Source organism: Adiantum capillus-veneris, chromosome 2 (genome assembly GCF_014529385.1).
Source record: "Adiantum capillus-veneris isolate H3 chromosome 2, ASM1452938v2, whole genome shotgun sequence".
In the NCBI taxonomy this organism is placed as follows: domain Eukaryota; kingdom Viridiplantae; phylum Streptophyta; class Polypodiopsida; order Polypodiales; family Pteridaceae; genus Adiantum; species Adiantum capillus-veneris.
In genome coordinates this window covers 22,115,112-22,132,943 of record NC_140932.1, presented here as the reverse complement: position 1 = coordinate 22,132,943, position 17,832 = coordinate 22,115,112, and positions in this window count along the sequence as shown.

The window sequence follows — 17,832 nt, the reverse complement described above, 5'->3', positions numbered from 1 at the left end:
GCCCAAGCAAAATGCTTTTGATGGTAAATTTGGGATCATTTCTATAGCCAAAGGTCCTCAAGAAGTGCTCTTATCCCTTTATGCTACTTGGGGTTGTTGGGTGTCAACTCACCCCTGTTGGTGTTCTTGCAGAACCATTTCCTCATCTGTCAATCAAGGATGTAGTATTGCAAGCCCCGAATTTGAGCACCTTTGTTTTCTATATGTTTTTGTGCTCTGATGGCAACATGTTTGTGTGCTTAAGTATGTATGGACCAAAGTTGCCTCATCAATGTGCATTTTTCTGCATTTTTGTATGAAGGTTAAGGAACCCTTTTTCATTATGGATACTATGATATTGCCTGAAATTTGGTTTGTTTTTTGCTTTTTCCTTATTATAGGAGAACTTGTCTGCTCTTGACATTGTTAATCAATACAATATTGCTACAACAAAGCTGCAAGATTTTATGCAAACCTCAGAAGGTGAAGATGACAAGGTCTCGTTGCCACTAAAATCTCCAAGTTTCCCATGAAGATGAATGGCTTTTCTTGATCGCCACACCTGTAACATATTTTAGGAGTTTACAATTGCCATTCTAATGTTCTTTGCCATGATTATCTATGACAGGTGTTGTAAGGAGCCAGCTTATATGCAGAGCAGCATGTGGTCGTATAAAATAGAAGGGTTTCCCATTACCCCGGGGAGGTCACTTAAGAAAAATGTAACCTATCACGTGAGCTCAACAGAAGGGTATTTAAAGCTCTTGAAACTTACAGGAATATATATACAGAAGGATATTATTTTTTCAAATTTGAAAAAAACTTACAGATTTTAAAAGAAAAGGGTACATTATATTCCTAACAAAATTCACAGATAAGGAGTTTTACAAACATGTTTTGAACGCACGTGCTATAGTAGTTTTACACATAGTGACCCCCCCCCCCGAGTCCATTACCATGCTTGGGATGCTTGTCGTATTGTTCACTAGCTATTTCTTTGCACTTGCCTCCAACTGTCACATGGTCATCCTGCCACTAGCGCAGCCAGGGCTTCTCCTTGTTGTATTTTAGAGAGAATCTTCCCCCTTGATTCATAGGCATATCAAAAATCCCAAGTTGAAATGTGGAAAGTGCATTACACTTTACACCTAAGCAATGGAATTAAAACCTCACCAATGAAACGTTATCCCTACAACGGCTAGATGCTTTATCCATGTCTATAAAAGGGACTACCCATTGTATTGTAATAGTGTAGTTGAGTGTGCAATTCAAATTTAAATTTTTCCCCTCTACTTGGTGTCAGTTCCCCCTTCTCTTCTCTCATACACTTCTCTATCTCTATCTCTGTGTCTGCTCTCTCTTCCTCTCCTCTCTCACTCTATCTTCTCATTATCACTCGAGTTCACATGGTATTAGAGCTCAAGCACTTGAGTTCATAAGTACTCTAAGATCCCTCTCTCAAAGCAACAGTCTATTACTCCGTCCATCTCTCACTTCCAAGGTTTACTCGGGTAGCATGACTAGCGCCTCGTCACCTATGGTTGCAACCACCAAGTCAAGGTATTTCACCATTGACAAGCTCAATGGTAACAATTACAATGTGTGGAAGCTAAGAATGGAGCTATATTTGAAGCAACTTGGCCTCTGAAAGATTGTTTCTGGATATGAAATTAGACCAAGTGAATAAGAGTACTTCTCCGACACGGAGCTACTCTCGGCATGGGATTCAAGGGACATTACGGCTTAAATGGAGATTATACTCCATTGTGAGGATAGGCAAGTCCAAATGGTGCGAACTCTATCCACCTCTAAGGTTATTTGGGAGTACTTCAACAACAATTATGAGCACATTGAGTCTTGTTTATCAAGTCTCCCTGATTAAGAGGCTTGTAAACAATACTATGCAAGAAGGCCAATTTGTAGTCAAGTTCCTTGACAATTGGCAGCCATTCTTAGATGAAGTACTCATCTCCGGAATGGAGATTTCAGAGAAATTTCATTGTATGCTTCTATTGGCGGCTTTACTACTTGCTAGCTGGAGAGCCTTTGTTACTACACAAGCTATGTCCCAAATGCAATTGCAAGGCCCTGTATCCAAAATCCATCAAGAAGAAGCTTTGAGAGACCAGTCTAATGGCTCTACTCCAGTGGCTCTAGCCACTCATGTCAATTTCAGAAAAGGTGGTCCTAACCACCATTACAACAATTCAAGGCACCTGCATGAAGGTGGTTCTAACTGCCCTAGAAATGCACCTTATGGTCAAGTGCAATGCCACAACTGCAAGAAGTTCGGACACATTGCCAAGAATTGTAGGTCCAAAACCAAGCATCATGGTGGAAATTATGGAGGATTCATTGGACATAAAGCAAGTGGAGGCTATCATCACAAAGCTCATACTCATTTCACTAATATTTCAAGCTATTATGGTGATACACACCCTACCTCTATACAACTTTTTGCTGCAAGCTTCAGCTCTTCTAAGACACATCACAACTCTTCTATATGGTATCTAGACATTGGAGCTACACATCACATGACATATCATTTTGATTAGCTTGCACACTACACTCCTCTTCAACACCCACTTGAAGTCCTCATGGGGGATAGCAACATTCAATATGCTCGAGGATATGGCACTGTTGCCAGTATGTCACTATAGATCACTTAGACAAGGTATACTATGTACCTGGTTTAAAGCAGAATCTAATCTCAGTAGGAGAGCTCACCTCCAAGGGCATTACAGTTTCTGTCACAATGATAAGTACATCCTACAAACACTTGACACAAATCACAAGCCTCTCTCTATATCTTGCCCTAAGGAAGGACGCTTGTATCCTCTCGGCTCTAGTAGGTCCAAGCCAAAGCACTTTCATCAGTCATCAATTCTCCTAAGCGAGAGGAGACTCTTACTTGACACTATAGGGTGGATCATGTCTCGCAACAAGTACTCAAGGATATGCAGAGAAGGAGCTAGTGGTGGGTCTGCCAACCACAATTACACCAATCACATTTTGTGAAGCATGCGTATTGGGAAAAGCTAAGCATTTTAAGTTTCCAAGGTCAAAGTTGTTGGGGTATAGGCGTCTGTGCCTTGCCCGGCCGCCCAGAGTCTGGGCGCCCACTGACTTGTATACCTTATACATAGCATAAGTGTATAGGGGGCTGCTCACTCTTTGGAGTCTCCCCACCCACATAGTGTGTGTCTCCTTCTCTCTCTCTCTCTCACTCTCTGTCTGTGGTGCTCCCCGATCCCCTTAAGACATTCTTGCAGCTGGTGGAGAATCAGAGTGGTCAGAAGCTGAAGTGCTTGAGAACTGACAATGGTGGAGAGTACGTTTCCAAAGCTTTTCAAGACTTTTGTCAAGAAAAAGGGATTAAGCGGGAACTTACTGCACCATATAATCCTTCACAGAATGGGGTTGCAGAACGTATGAATAGGACCATACAAGAGAAGGTCAGAAGCATGTTGTCAAATGCTGAGTTGCCTGATGGATTTTGGGCGGAAGCAGTGGCTACAGCAGTCCATTTGATCAACAGGTCTCCTAGTAGGGTTTTGGATAAGAGGAGATCTACATCAGGCTATGTCTTTACATTGGCTGGAGGTGCCATATCATGGCGATCTCGATTACAAGATTGTGTTACGCAGTCTACTACAGAAGCTGAGTATGTTGCAGCAAATGAGGCATGCAAAGAAGCTATTTGGCTTGGTAGATTGGTTGCAGACTTGGGAATCAATGCAGATATGCCAGCGTTATATTGTGATAGTCAAAGTGCTATACAATTGGCAAAGAATCCAGTGTTCCATTCGAAGACTAAGCATATTGATGTGAAGTATCACTTCATTAGGGAAGTACTTGAAGACAAGCAGATACAACTGCTGAAGATCCACACCAAGGACAATCCTGCTGATCTACTCACAAAGGGACTTCCAGGAGAGGGCTTTGTGCATTGTCGTGAGTTATTGGGCATTGGATAGATGGCAGCCATGTAAATCTTTGTACATTTATGTTCATAGATTTACAGTTACTTAAAGTGCCACATTGGACTTTAAGTGGGAGGTTGTTGGGATTAAAGCCCAAGTGGCCTCTTATGCGGATATGGCCGGCCGCCCGCCTAACTCACTTACCTCTGACTCTTTGTATATACTAACATATTCTTTGTGAATACTAAGGAATTGGGAGATAACCCTTCTAACAGATCTCTGTGTACTGTGTACTGTGTAAGCTGTGTGTGTGTGTGAGAGAGAGAGTCGACCCACGCTCCGCTCCGCGACTTCAAAAGTCCCATACAACTCAACCTCTTGAGCTCATCCACTTGGATTTTGTGCGGCCCAATGCAAACACAATCACTCATCGGCAACAAATACTTCTTAATCTTCATCGATGATTATACAAGGTACACTTTGTCTATTTCTTGGCAAATAAAGGTGCTACTTTTCATCACATTTCAAGCTTTCAAAGCTGCGGTGGAGACACAATTGGATCGCAAAATTAAGGCACTGAGGAGAGACAATGGTGAGGAATACAAAAGCAATGATTTTAAACAATATTGTGTACCACCCGGTATTCGACGAGAATTTACAATTCTGGATCACCCTCAGCAGAATGGAGTCACCGAGCGCAAGGATCGCACATTGTTGAAGCTGCCTGCTCAATGCTAGCCCTCGCTCAACTTCCACTCAATTACTGGGAAGAAGCCATAGCTACCGCAACATACATTCAAAATCGAGTTCTCTCATCAGCTAATCCACACAAAAACCCTTACCAATTATGGTACAACCACCCACCCAACATATTGCATCTCAAAAAATTTGGTTGTCCGGCATACCCTCTGCTCACTGGTCATAATCCTAAATTTTCCCCGAAGAGCATCAACACCATATTTTGCGGTTATGGCGAGCCACATGGCATCAAGGCGTATAGCCTATATGATTCGACAACCAAACGGTTTATTTTCTCAAGGTCAATAATATTTTGTGAGTTTGAAAAAGTTGGGCATCCCGTAGAATTTTTACAACTTATATCAAAATTTGTCGGAGGTTGTACATCTGGATTCTTTGTTTCGAGAGCTTTCTACTGATATATCATATGTCATAGATCTTGGAGATGTAGCTCATATTATCGTACTAGTTAGCATATGCTGAAATTGTGCTAGTTAGCATTGTCCGGGACATGAAAAAGTGTGACACGTTAACATGCTTTCACCCTACTAGATACACAACTGCTCTAGCCAATCATGCACTTTTGGAGAACCTCCAAGCCATCCAAGATCAAGAAGATGACAAGGATGACACTAAATATTTTGATACAAGTTCCAAGAAAACCAATGATGACAACAATCGTGATTGTACCAATGCTCTGGATCAAATCCAAGGAGTGGGTCAAGCTGATCAAACACCTGACCAAACCTATCGGCTGCCCAATCAGATTCTAGACAATAGACCTGATCAACACGTGGAAGCCATGCATACCAAACCACAGATCAACAAATTGATCCTAGTCAGCATCAAATAGTCTTTACACATAGGAACAAGGGGGCTATCAAGGTGAAAAGAAACTTAGGCCATAACGCTAAGTTGCCTAATCAATGTCTTAATCTGAATAAGAAGTTGCGAAGATAAAAAAGAGCTCCAGGTTCAAAAATATCTTGATGATAATGATGCCTACTCGCACCTGGAGTGCTTTGAAATGCTATTTGTAGAAGTTAGTGTGTTCAAAGATAGAGAAGGAGAGGTCTTGAGCTCTTGTAAGCACACACATAGACACACAAAGAGATGGAGGCAAAAACTTCTACTTCTTCTTCTTCATTAACTCAAGATATGTAGTCTACAAGGCATAAAAGGAAGGTATACCACTAAGAGGAAACTAATACAATGGATTAGTGTGAACCGTGAGTGAGTGATATAAATGGATAAGTGTGTTGTCACTTTGGTAGGTAGATCAAGTCGATGTAGTCAGGTTGTAGTATCACTGACGAAGATATACATATCCACAAAGGTGCACAAGTGATGATGATTGTCGATGGTGATAGTCATTTGGGAGTAGTACATCTTGAGATTGGCATCTCAACACCCTCTCTCAAGCTCAATGCCATCTCCCATATACCAAGAATCGCTCAAAATCGTCACAATTGTTGCGCTCCAAAGACCTTCATGAAGATATTTGCAATTGACTCATCCGTCATCACATAATCAAGGTTGATATTTCCTACCAAGACTCACTTTTTGATGAAGTGGTAATTCAAATGAATGTGCTTCATCCTTGTATGAAACATTGGGTCCTGAGAAAATTGTATGCTACTGAAGTTGTCACAATAAATGACAATCGGCCTCTATACCTGTATTCCAATCCCAAAGTAGCAATCCCAACCATGCTACTTCACATGTCGCCACTGTAGCACCCTTGTACTATGTCTTTGTACATGATAGAGAAATCATAGGTTGCTTCTTGCTGCTCCATGTAATAGCAGCACTCTCGAGTGAAAACATGAATCTACTGGTAGACCATATGTGCTATGAGACCAATCCGCATATGTGTAACCATATAGCTGTAACTCAACATCATCCTATAAAAGAGTACATAATCCAGAGTAACACTCAGATAGCACAATGTGCACCTCACTACATCTAGGCGTGGTTTCCTAGGAGACTACATAAATGGACTCAACCTTCCAGATGTATAGCCCAAGTGTTGACCCAACGGTCAACATTAATGTTGGACGGGAAGCTACTCACACACCCATGAAGTGCATGCAAACACTACCTAGATCAACATAATGTCAATCGAGGACACAGATGACACGATAGGCACACGGAGGAAATATCTTAAGCTTGTCAGGCTGAGACCATCCTACACATACAACACTCTGGAAGGCCAACGAAACCACAATCAAGAACCTCACTGCTCTCAACTACACCACCTAGCCACATACACACATACTAAAGGTAACTCGCCTAATCATGCCAGATTCGTACGAAAAATAAGGAACACCATCTCCTCACTAGGATACACCTGTCCCTAAGCTTCTACACTCAAAACCCTCGCTCTAAACCCATCTGCAAAAAACGCGTAGGATGACAGAGCCAAAATTTGAAAGTGCTCGAAACTGAAATTTATGAGTACCTATGCGTAGCTTATGTCGCCACGATTCTATAGACTACTAGCACGCAGAAAACAGACATCGTTTGATACACTTACGGCCACAAATAGCTCATAGATGCGTCGGCGTGTGCGCTTTGTCTCGCGTGGAATGCTTGGCATTGTCGCGTAGCTCTCCTCGAGCCTATAGCAATGGTGCAGTCGGATCTCCAATGTGTTGAGCGAGCCGGGCGTAGCGGGAGGATGAAGCTCACACTCACTCTCTTTCTCTCTCACACACAGTAGACAGCAGCGCTAAGTTTTGATTATGATTAAAAGTCCTTTTACAAAATGACCTAGGTACCTTATATACTAAGGCTACCTTAGGTTTAACCAAAATTGGGGTTGAACGGGTCAAATGGCTTTGTATTTACAATCTGGAAGTGCCATTGCACCCCGGCTTCTGAAACTAGAATAACTACTCATTACAAATGACGTTTATAGCCATAATCCGCAGCATTTCATAACTCGCAAAAGATAAGACTTTGGTACGAAACTTGAGTTATGTTGTGTTGTTGACCCAGCGGTCAACACCAAGTTTGGATGTGAGATAGTCAAGTAGATCAAACTCAACCACCAACAACTACTCTAATCCACAGATCCTAACTAAACCTATCTAGTCGCAGACCCTCGGCAAGACACACGCTTCCTGGCTATCCACTTGATCGCGGAATATCCTCTTTCGGATCCACTTAAGAAAAACGTTTTCTTTAGCCGAAACTAAATCAAGCAACCATCACACAAGTGTTAGTAGGAAATGTACTTAGGTCCTTGTGTCCCCAACAGCGGCGCCAATGTTGGACGGGAAGCTACTCACACACCCATGAAGTGCATGCAAACACTACCTAGATCAACATAATGTCAATCGAGGACACAGATGACACGATAGGCACACGGAGGAAATATCTTAAGCTTGTCAGGCTGAGACCATCCTACACATACAACACTCTGGAAGGCCAACGAAACCACAATCAAGAACCTCACTGCTCTCAACTACACCACCTAGCCACATACACACATACTAAAGGTAACTCGCCTAATCATGCCAGATTCGTACGAAAAATAAGGAACACCATCCCCTCACTAGGATACACCTGTCCCTAAGCTTCTACACTCAAAACCCTCGCTCTAAACCCATCTGCGGAAAACGCGTAGGATGACAGAGCCAAAATTTGAAAGTGCTCGAAACTAAAATTTATGAGTACCTATGCGTAGCTTATGTCGCCACAATTCTATAGACTACTAGCACGCAGAAAACAGACATCGTTTGATACACGTACGGCCACAAATAGCTCATAGATGCGTCGGCGTGTGCGCTTCGTCTCGCGTGGAATGCTTGGCATTGTCGCGTAGCTCTCCTCGAGCCTATAGCAATGGTGCAGTCGGATCTCCAATGTGTTGAGCGAGCCGGTCGTAGCGGGAGGATGAAGCTCACACTCACTCTCTTTCTCTCTCACACACAGTAGACAGCAGCGCTAAGTTTTGATTATGATTAAAAGTCCTTTTACAAAATGACCTAGGTACCTTATATACTAAGGCTACCTTAGGTTTAACCAAAATTGGGGTTGAACGGGTCAAATGGCTTTGTATTTACAATCTGGAAGTGCCATTGCACCCCGGCTTCTGAAACTAGAATAACTACTCATTACAAATGACGTTTATAGCCATAATCCGCAGCATTTCATAACTCGCAAAAGATAAGACTTTGGTACGAAACTTGAGTTATGTTGTGTTGTTGACCCAGCGGTCAACACCAAGTTTGGATGTGAGATAGTCAAGTAGATCAAACTCAACCACCAACAACTACTCTAATCCACAGATCCTAACTAAACCTATCTAGTCGCAGACCCTCGGCAAGACACACGCTTCCTGGCTATCCACTTGATCGCGGAATATCCTCTTTCGGATCCACTTAAGAAAAACGTTTTCTTTAGCCGAAACTAAATCAAGCAACCATCACACAAGTGTTAGTAGGAAATGTACTTAGGTCCTTGTGTCCCCAACAGCGGCGCCAATGTTGGACGGGAAGCTACTCACACACCCATGAAGTGCATGCAAACACTACCTAGATCAACATAATGTCAATCGAGGACATAGATGACACGATAGGCACACGGAGGAAATATCTTAAGCTTGTCAGGCTGAGACCATCCTACACATACAACACTCTGGAAGGCCAACGAAACCACAATCAAGAACCTCACTGCTCTCAACTACACCACCTAGCCACATACACACATACTAAAGGTAACTCGCCTAATCATGCCAGATTCGTACGAAAAATAAGGAACACCATCCCCTCACTAGGATACACCTGTCCCTAAGCTTCTACACTCAAAACCCTCGCTCTAAACCCATCTGCAAAAAACGCGTAGGATGACAGAGCCAAAATTTGAAAGTGCTCGAAACTGAAATTTATGAGTACCTATGCGTAGCTTATGTCGCCACGATTCTATAGACTACTAGCACGCAGAAAACAGACATCGTTTGATACACTTACGGCCACAAATAGCTCATAGATGCGTCGGCATGTGCGCTTCGTCTCGCGTGGAATGCTTGGCATTGTCGCGTAGCTCTCCTCGAGCCTATAGCAATGGTGCAGTCGGATCTCCAATGTGTTGAGCGAGCCGGGCGTAGCGGGAGGATGAAGCTCACACTCACTCTCTTTCTCTCTCACACACAGTAGAGGGCAGCGCTAAGTTTTGATTATGATTAAAAGTCCTTTTACAAAATGACCTAGGTACCTTATATACTAAGGCTACCTTAAGTTTAACCAAAATTGGGATTGAAGGGGTCAAATGGCTTTGTATTTACAATCTGGAAGTGCCATTGCACCCCGGCTTCTGAAACTAGAATAACTACTCATTACAAATGACGTTTATAGCCATAATCCGCAGCATTTCATAACTCGCAAAAGATAAGACTTTGGTACGAAACTTGAGTTATGTTGTGTTGTTGACCCAGCGGTCAACACCAAGTTTGGATGTGAGATAGTCAAGTAGATCATGCTACCAACCATCTTCATATACATGGTAGCATTCTCAAGAACTTGACTTGCATTAGTTCTGAACTTCAAATTTTGATCTAAGGGCATTGTAGTTGGCTTACAATCAGCCATACCATACTTTGTTAGCATGTTCAAAGTATATTGTCTTTGTGGCAGCCATGCACCCTCTTCTATGTGAACAATTTCAATGCTCAAGAAGTACCGCAAGTATTTCATCTCAAACTCCTACATAAGTAGAGCCTATACCCTCTACTTTAGCCCCATTATCATCTCCAACTCCAACAATCAAGTCATCCACATAGATACATATCACCACAGTTCCTGCTTCATTATTTTGCACATACAATGAATGATCTATATCAAACATTTCAAAATCCAAGGAATTGAGGAATTCCACAATCCTCTCATACCAAGTTCTAGGTGTTTGCTTCAGCCCATAGAGAGCTTTCTTTAACCTGCATACAAGGTCACATAGCCCCATATTCACATAACCATGTGGCTGCATCATATACACAACTTTCTCCAAGTCTCCATTTGAGAAAGCATTCTTTATATCCATTTGTTTCAACACCCATCCTGAAATTGCAGCCACTGCCACTATAGAAAGGATGTCAAAGCAATCCAACACATTCAAATCATCACTAGGAACACATCTAGATGCAAAAAGTGGGATTTGGACACCTAAAAAGGGTACCTCACTATAGATGCACCTAATAGTTGAAGGGAATTTTTGGGACTCAATTTCCAACTTTGACTTGATGAGATGATTGTCTACATTATATAAACTAGTTCTAGCAATTTTGGTGTCATTCAATTTATTGGATTTCCAAATAAGGGCCTAAATTGTGAGAAAAATATTGAAGTAAGTAGAAAAAGTGATACAAGTGGAGATTTTTGTATCCAAAAATAAAACCAGTTTATATGTAAGACCTAAACAATGTGCTTAAGCTATGGGCAACCTCAAATTGGCAAAAGATTGGATTTTTGTTAAGCTCACTATTAGGCGCACCTAATAGATGACACCTCTTTAGAAGGGCAATTCTTCTCATTTTTTGTTTTATAGGGCTTATAATTGACACTTGGAAGATACTAGCCAATTTTGGAAGAATTTGGAGCCACATATAAAGGGAAACTGCCAAAACAGTCAAAGACCTTCTAGAATCTGCATATCTTGTGATAAAACTCAAACTTTAGATCCAAACCCAGTGAAACTCAAGGAGAGGATATTATTTCATGAGGACAACCCAAAGGAACCTAAAGGCTTGAAAAATTTCCACAAATTTGGACATTCCACTATTAGCTACACCAAATAGTGAGAAGGTTTGACATAGCAATTTTTTACTTTTGACAAATTTCTACATGAAAATCATTGCAATGTTGGGATAAATTGGCCAGTTGAACATTTTTGGAGTCACATACTTCTTAGAGTGCCACTTTGCAAGAATTGTAGCATTTGGTAGGGAAACAACCAGAGATTACTTTAGAGGGAGAGGAATCAACCAAAGGAGATAGTCTGAGGTTTGCGGTTGGTTAGAAATTCATTATGAATCCTTATGAACCTTACGTCTAGAAAAGTGTTAAGAAATCTTGGGACATTTAGAAAAAACCTCGACAAAGCATCAACAAAAGAAAGTGCAACCAAGGAGATATATTGTCTACCATAGTTGAAAAAGTACAAGATACATACTCAGATACCAACTCAAAAATGTTTTCCATGTCAATGGGAATAGTTTCAAGGATTGATGGTTCAAAAACACTGTGAGATATCGCTACATTTTGACTATTCTAAAACAGAATGACCATGGTGTGTATATCTACTTGGATGCAAAAGATAAATTTTGTGTGCGAATAGATGACCATGAAATAAAGTCGAACAAGAGGTTTGAACCAATAAAAAAGGAAGATTTTAGATGGACTCTAAGGGAACTATGTATGTTTTAGTAGAAAACCCAAACATTGTGGACAAATGGGGAAACAAGGTTGAAAAATAAAATTCCAAATGAGGAGAGCCTGGAAGGACCACCTTCCAAAGAACTGTTAGATTACAAGTTAACTTTGGGGTCATGGGATGCTTGAAATGGACAATGAGAGCTTGGGAGTATACTATTGGAAAAATGTCGATTCAAATGAAATTCTATGGATAAAAAATTCATGACTTATAACTATTAACTGAGTCCACATCAGTTAACAGAAGCCGCTAAAGACCGAAGACGTATGAATGCACATCGAGGATGAATGGAAAGAAGCAGTAAAGATTGGAGTTACATATTTTTCACATTTTCCCAAAATGGTCACGTATTGTAAATTCCCGATTTATTTCAAGCCATTGTAATATTTCTAATGTGTTACGGGCTCAATGGGAGTTCCAAGTTGTAAAGAATAGGTCACTTACTATGCGTAGGTTACAGATTCAGTAAGTGGTGAGCCCTAAAGGCCTTGGGCGCCCGGACATTGCATATTTTTAACCTAGGTATATAAGGCAGTGTGTAAAAGAAATTAGGGTTCTCAAGTCATTTGTTGAGAGCACTCTTTGGTGAGAGCTCTTGAGGTGTGTGGCTATGGAGTCCTTGAGCTTCTCCTTTCTCATGAGACTTGATTAACACTAATCAATGATTCATTCTCTTTCACTATGCCTCTCTCTTTTTTTTTTTCGAGAAAAAGATCCTTCTATTAGTTAATGAAAACTGCCCATAGGGCTACATCCACCTCTGCAAGAGAGGGCTACACCAAGCATGATGGGGAGACTCTCCCAATGAAAAAACAGCATATATACAATGGGGCTAAATCAAGAGATGGGAGGAGGGAAGAGCCACACAAGTGGACAATAGTGCCATCTGAGCACCCCCTGGACCATGGTGTAGAAAGGCCCAGGGCGCAAGAGTCGAAGGACAGCCTCGCGGCGCTCCCGCATCTGGTCAGAGCTGCCCTGTAGTCCCTCAAGCTGTCCTCTGAGAGTATGGATCAGCTCTAGCCAAAGTCACGAACAGTCTCTGCTAGTGGCACAGGGCGAGCCTCAAAGATGCGGAAACAACGGGCCCGCCAGATGAACCAGAGAGCTAGGCCGCTGATGAGCTCCCAACACTCCTCTCTCTCACTGCACCACTCCTGTGGAGTAAGTTCTGTAGTAGGCTGGAGTGTAGGTCGCCCCCCCTGTATCACTATCATCCTGCTGGTGGAAGATAGCTCAAACTGAAGTGCCGGGCCCGTGAGGGTGGACCAAGCCGTTGCCCCCCAATTGTAATGTCGAGCCGTGGAGAGGGAGGCATCAGCCGAAGAACTCGTAGCCATACCTGCTGGGCCGAGGGGCAGTCCCAAAGACAGTGTCGCTGACTCTCCACCAACTGGTCACAGGCTGTACATGCGGCCGAGAGACCACTATGCACAAGCCAGCTCCCTACTACTGTGGCTCTGTGTGCAACCAACCACTGGAACAAAGTGACGTGCCTCGACTGTCTGGAGTCCCATAGCCTCTGCCAAAAAGCTGCCAAGAACTCAACTCTAAGGCCCTCCTCCTGCCAATGACGTGTTGCAGCGGGGCGGGCCTCTCTCTGTGCTGCAAGTATATGACGTCCAAGCCGAATAGTGTACTGAAAGAAGGGGACTCCTGGGCGGTCTGCAGAAGAGAAGGGGTCCCTCCAAAGCCACTCACCAGGATCCCAGTGTACTCGTGCCAGTGGACAGTACTCCCAAGCCCATAGCCTCCAGTGTCTTGTCTCAGGAGCTGCTGGGTCAGGGTCTATGACGCAAGTCCTCCCACAGATGCCCACAACTCGGATCCTCTGGAAACAGCACTCCGCTCCCTACGGGGCCTCTACTGCAACTCGTTGTAATCGTCCCCCACCCTGAAGCTTGAAGAACAGGGTTGGGACAGTCTCAGAGCAAGCCTTGACTGAAATGAGAACCTCCAGTCGTGTGAAGGCTCCCATCCACCGGGGTGCTACTGACTCGAAAGGCGTGATCCACTCAGCTGGAACTGACTCTGAGATGTCCTGACACATGCTCTGAACCCCTCTCATGCCCTGTAGCTGGACAGCCTGCACCTCCTCTGACAAACCTGTGAACTCTAGCCAGTCACCTAGAGAGCGTGCTAGACCTGCTGCCATGGGACCCCAAGAAACATGAGGCCTACTCCCAACCAAGTGTCCTCTCTGAGTGCTAACCATGGGGTTCCAGACGAGGGGCTGCCGTCGGCGCTCCTCTGTGCACGTCGGCTGTCTCTGCTCTAGGCCACGCCGTAATAGCTCCCAAGAACGCAGCAAACTCACAGCGAATCGGTCCTCCAGTCTCCTGCTCAAACCAGCTCGGCACAACTCTTTAAAGATCCATCTGGTCGAAGGTTGTCAAGGGCCTCCTGACTGAGGCACCCTGGCACGAAGCCTCTGCAACAAGAACTCCTTCCAGGGCTCCTCTCTTGGAAGAAGTCCTCTGAGGACGAACTTCCCAAGAAGGGCTCGGCTTTGCTGTGCTGGATCAATGATCCCAAGCCCTCCCTGCGAACAAGGAAGTGTGATGACCGACCAAGCCACCTTGGCTCGGGAAATCTGAGTGTCGCGACCTGACCAAAGGAAGTTCCTGATCAGCCTCTCTACCTGGCTGATGCAAGAACTCGAGAAGATCCAGCAAGAAGTGATGTACCACATAGTCGCCAACAACACCTGGTTGGCAACTACTACTCTACCAGCCAACGAAAGTCGTGCTGAGATCCAATGTAACAGCTTTCTCCTGATGGACAGGAGAAGAGGAGCAATCTGCTGCTCGGGGAACAAGTCCAAACCAACCTGACAACCCATGTACCGAACTGCAGTCCCTGGAGGAATCCACTTGAAACCCTCTCCTGGCATCCAATCTGGCACAGGAGCACTACCAACCGAGAAAGCCATTGTCTTTCTCCAGTTGATCAGTGCACCCGATGCATAGCAGAAGGTCTCCAAAGCCTGCCCACATCTGTGTAAATTGGCCTCCTGGCCCTCTAAGTACAAGGCTGAATAGTCTGCAAACTCAGCGTCCAGGAGCTCATCTCCCCGTATAAGGAGTGCTAAGCCCCTCAAACAAACCTGCTGTGACACCAAAAATCTGCTCATCGCCTCCGCATAGAACAGAAAGAGAAAGGGAGCAAGAGGACAACCCTATCTGACCGATCGTGTGAGCATGAAGTGCTCACCTCTACCTCCTACCAAAAGCACCTGACTGTGAGCCTGTCTGTATAAAGCTGACATCCCTCTGATCCAAGCATTTGAGAAGCCCATCTTGCAAAGCGTTCCCTCTAGAAAGTCCCAGTCAACTCTGTCGTATGCCTTCTCAAAATCGAGAAGAAGAATCACAAGGTCCTCCCCACGGAGACGTGCCAGGGCAGAAGCCTCCCAGAAAGTGAAGATGTTGTCAAGGATACTGCGTTCCTTGACAAAACCTGTCTGAGTCCCATGTATAAGGCTCTCCAAAAGTGGCTGATTCCTCAAACTCAGAGCCTTGGCAAGAATTTTGTAGGCTGAGTTGAGGATGGTGATGGGGTGACACTGTTGAATCTCATCAAAGGAGCCACCCTCCTTCGGAATGAGGTAAATCAGTCCCTCACTCATGCTATCCGGCATCACTCCTGTGTGCAGAATGTACTGAAAGGCACTACAAAGATCTGGGCCAAGCAGGTCCCAGTACACCAAGAAGAAGCTGGGAGTCAGCCCATCCTCACCTGGACAGCTACCACGAGGGAGGGCCCTAAGAGCCGTATGCAGCTCCTCAAGCTAAAGAGGTATCTCTAGCCTCTGGCGCATCTCCTCAGTCACAAGACAAGGCATCTGCATCCAAACCTGCTCCCTGCATGCATCATGTCTCTCTGACTGGGGCTCAGCCGGCAGTAGCTCATGGTAAAAGTCAGTAGCAACTGCACGCATATCCTCAGGCTCACAAACAACTGACCCATCGGGTCTCCTCAGTTGAATGACCTTGGCATGCGAGTGCCAAGGTCCCACTGTCTCAAAAAAAGCACCTGTCACTCTGTCACCCACTTGAGTCCACTGAGATGCATGTCGGTGAAAGGCAAACTCATGGCGCCTCTCCTCTGTGCAAGCAAGCTCCTGTCGAGCCTGCTGTAACTGCTCCTCCAACCATGGACTGTCTAGATGCTGCTCCTTCATCCTCTGTAGTGAAGCAATGCCTCATCTGAGACGCTGCTCCTCCTCTCTCGCTGCAGCCCGTCGAGCCAAAGACTCCTGGAGAAAAAAGTGGCTAAGCTGAGCTAGGCCTAAGGCCACTCTGTCTGCAGGAAGAGCCTGGCTGTCCATGCCCTCTATCCAGAGAGCCTCTACCCTCTCTCTGAGTGCTGAGTCCAACAAGACCCGCTCTGGGATGCGAAGCATCGTGATCCCACTCCTCTGCCTGTCTGCCACTGTGAGGATCACTGGTGCATGGTCCGAGAAGGATGTCCCTGCCAGGATGCCCACTAATCCCCCCACGTCACTGAAGTGGTCACTAGTGTAGAAGCGATCTATCCGCAATAGATTCACTCCTCCCACTCTGCGGTCCGATCTAGAGAAGGCAAGACTCTCTGGAGGCCTCACAAAGCCAGAATGCTGCCATGTATCCGAGACGCTCAAAGTCATACACAACCTCTCCCAAGCTGCTAACTCGACTCCATGTACAGTAGCATGGTTGCCTCCGATCCTGTCAGAGGGGTCCTCCAACATGTTGAAGTCCCCTCCTACACACCAATGGTCAACCTGTGGCAAGGACTCAACAATCTGTGACCAAAACTCTGCACGAGCACTCGCCACATTGGGCGCATAGATGTTCAGGAAGCCCACAAGGCCACCCTGAACCTGCAAAGTAACCCACTGAGCCCTGCCTGGCACAATAATCCCTCGGCCCACAATGGCCTGCTGCAATGAGTCCGCAATAGTCATACATACCCCACCCTGGATGCCTCCAAGTCCAAAAGCAGCTGACCAAAAGGTATCATAACGTCCCCACAAAATCTGACCACATCGTCGAATGCGGCTCTCAGACAAATGGTGCTCCTGAAGCATAAGGAGATCAATCTCTCCTCCCACAAGGCAACGCTGAAGCTCCTGACGCAATCGGCCCCGTTGTCGCTGAAACTAGGGCCCACCTAATCCCTGCACGTTCCACGAGACGATCCTCATGGGGAGCGAGAGAGAACAAATGCTGCCGCAGTAGCAAGACTGGCTATCTTCGAGACAGGCTTGGATGGGGAGTAATCCGCATTCGAGCGTCCTCTAGATAGGAGAGCCTGTAGTGAGTGCCTGGCCCAAGCCCAAGCAGAGCGAGCCGTGTGCAAAGCAACCTCCTCTGTCTAGGAGTCCTCATGAATGTATACATAACAAGGCAAACACTTCATATCAGCAAAACAGTACACCACAATGTGCCTACATCCTGCTGAGTCTGGGGGTGTCACCGCAAACTTGGCCAGTGGCCGCAAAGTCTGCAGCAAATCTGTAACTCCAAGTTCTCCCATGTGGTGAGAGAACTCGAGGACCTGTGTATGCAACCATCCCACCACTGAGTCTAGGGACCACTCTGTCTCGGTCCGACCACAGAGGGGAAAGGAGAAACCAACTGCTGAGTCCAAGGCCTTTGTCCCACTAGCTGCGAGGAACAGAGCGTGGACCCTGAAGCAGGCTGCCTTTTGGTCTGCTGCGGAATCGTTGAGAAAGCGAGTGAATCCGTTATCGAAGAAATCCCAGCGGCGTCGGAGG